A 2,921-nucleotide genomic window follows, 5' to 3' on the forward strand; every position below is an offset into this window, starting at 1 on the left:
CATTTATCATGTACAAAAAATACACAACCCGAGTATCGGTACGATCACTCAAACACCGGGCGTCGATCCCAATGTTTTACGATAATAATCGTTGAACAATACATACGTACACGTCGTGTGCGAAGTGTTATTTTGAAAAAAAAACTCGATCTCGTTTAGAACGTTCGAATTCGTGACCGTTATGTGTCATTATGTGAAGACGCCTCCGCCGCCGCCGCCGCCGCCGCCGCCGCTGTCGTCGCGTTATATATTATAGCGCACGCACGCGCGCGCGCGTGCTTAAAGCGCGTTTGTGTCTCATATAAATTTTTATAAGAGTCAACCGTTAAAATCTATCGCGTCTAACGCGATCGACGATACGGTGAGACGCTCGTTTCATACTGTGCGTATATTGTACATGCATGCATAAGTTTGTGTGTATTTTATATGCGAATATGAAACGAGAAGAGTAATTGACGACTTCAACAAGTCTCGGTTAGCTCCCTGGTTGATCCTGCCAGTAGTTATATGCTTGTCTCAAAGATTAAGCCATGCATGTCTCAGTGCAAGCCGTATTAAGGCGATACCGCGAATGGCTCAATATATCAGTTTTGGTTCCTTAGATCTTACTCAGTTACTTGGATAACTGTGGTAATTCTAGAGCTAATACATGCAATCAGAACTCTGACCAGTGATGGGATGAGTGCTTTTATTAGATCAAAACCAATCGACGGAGGGCGTCTCGTCCGAAGTCGTTAATTTTGATGAATCTGGATAACTTTTGCCGATCGCATGGTCCAGTACCGGCGACGCATCTTTCAAATGTCTGCCTTATCAACTTTCGATGGTAGTTTCTGCGACTACCATGGTTGTCACGGGTAACGGGGAATCAGGGTTCGATTCCGGAGAGGGAGCCTGAGAAACGGCTACCACATCCAAGGAAGGCAGCAGGCGCGCAAATTACCCACTCCCGGCACGGGGAGGTAGTGACGAAAAATAACGATACGGGACTCTTTCGAGGCCTCGTAATCGGAATGAGTACACTTTAAATATTTTAACGAGGAACAATTGGAGGGCAAGTCTGGTGCCAGCAGCCGCGGTAATTCCAGCTCCAATAGCGTATACTAAAATTGTTGCGGTTAAAAAGCTCGTAGTTGCATTTGTGCGCCGCGCTGTCGGTGCACCGCATCCGCGGTGATACTGACACGTCTGCGGAGCATATCGTCGGTGAGCCGGCGGTAAAACGCCGGTTCAATATCAAAATCCTATCGCGGTGCTCTTCAGTGAGTGTCGAGATGGGCCGACAATTTTACTTTGAACAAATTAGAGTGCTCAAAGCGGGCTCAAAATGCCGCTTGAATATTTCGTGCATGGAATAATAGAATATGATCTCGGTTCTATTTTGTTGGTTTTCAGAACTCCGAGGTAATGATTAATAGGGATAACTGGGGGCATTCGTATTGCGACGTTAGAGGTGAAATTCTTGGATCGTCGCAAGACGAACATCAGCGAAAGCATTTGCCAAAGGTGTTTTCATCAATCAAGAACGAAAGTTAGAGGTTCGAAGGCGATTAGATACCGCCCTAGTTCTAACCGTAAATATGTCATCTAGCGATCCGCCGACGTTACTACAATGGCTCGGCGGGCAGCTTCCGGGAAACCAAAGATTTTGGACTCCGGGGGGAGTATGGTTGCAAAGCTGAAACTTAAAGGAATTGACGGAAGGGCACCACCAGGAGTGGAGCCTGCGGCTTAATTTGACTCAACACGGGAAATCTCACCAGGCCCGGACACCGGAAGGATTGACAGATTAATAGCTCTTTCTTGATTCGGTGGGTGGTGGTGCATGGCCGTTCTTAGTTGGTCTGATAGAGTGTGTCTGGTTAATTCCGGTAACGAACGAGACTCTAGCCTGCTAAATAGGCGTCGTCATTTAGGTGTGCTCGATTTCGGTCGAGCAACTCACTGGCGGCGTATTAAAATTCTTCTTAGAGGGACCGGCGGCTTCGAGCCGCACGAGATTGAGCAATAACAGGTCTGTGATGCCCTTAGATGTCCTGGGCCGCACGCGCGCTACACTGAAGGAATCAGCATGTTCTCCCTGGCCTAGAGGCCCGGGCAACCCGTTGAAACTCCTTCGTGCTGGGGATTGGGGTTTGCAATTATCCCCCATAAACGAGGAATTCCTAGTAAGCGCGAGTCATAAGCTCGCGTTGATTACGTCCCTGCCCTTTGTACACACCGCCCGTCGCTACTACCGATTGAATGATTTAGTGAGGTCTTCGGACCGACACGCGGTGGCTTCACGGCCGTCGGCGTTGCTGGGAAGTTGACCAAACTTGATCATTTAGAGGAAGTAAAAGTCGTAACAAGGTTTCCGTAGGGGAACCTGCGGAAGGATCATTAACGTAAATTATCAATCTCGAAAGAGTGCGATAATGAACGATAATAAAATTCTAAAACACAAATATCGACGTTCGGAATGTGTCGTTTCGATGCGAGGACGCGATTCTCACTCTCTCTCTCTCACACAGCAGTGTGTCCGAGTCAGAGTCCAGAGTCGTGTAACGCGTCCTATTCTGATATTTTTCGATGTCGATTTCGAGGAAAGTACGATGTGTTAACGCACATCGTCATCTTCAATAAAATGTATTTTTCTTTTTTTTTTTTTTTTTAATTTTTTTTTTTTTAACTTTTTTTTTTTTTTTTTTTTTAATTTTTTGAATTTTTCTCTGTATACTAAAAATAAGAGAAAAAAACAAAAAAAAAAATAAAAATAAAAAAAAAATAAACTCATATCACTGGCGTATAGAATCGTTCGAGTGATCGTAGAAATTATAAAAATAAAACAAATTAAAAACCATTACCCTGGACGGTGGATCACTTGGCTCGCGGGTCGATGAAGAACGCAGTTAACTGCGCGTCATAGTGTGAACTGCAGG

General features: G+C 45.4%; 1 non-coding gene across 1 annotated transcript; it reads left to right on the forward strand.

Moving 5' to 3' along the window:
• The first annotated feature begins 480 nt into the window (after nt 1–480).
• LOC125076455 lies at nt 481–2,385 on the forward strand. The gene has a single exon (XR_007120415.1). It is a non-coding gene; the product is annotated as a small subunit ribosomal RNA (ribosomal RNA).
• Nucleotides 2,386–2,921: the final 536 nt, after the last annotated feature.

This window comes from Vanessa atalanta, unplaced genomic scaffold, assembly GCF_905147765.1.
Source record: "Vanessa atalanta unplaced genomic scaffold, ilVanAtal1.2, whole genome shotgun sequence".
Taxonomy (NCBI): Eukaryota; Metazoa; Arthropoda; class Insecta; order Lepidoptera; family Nymphalidae; genus Vanessa; species Vanessa atalanta.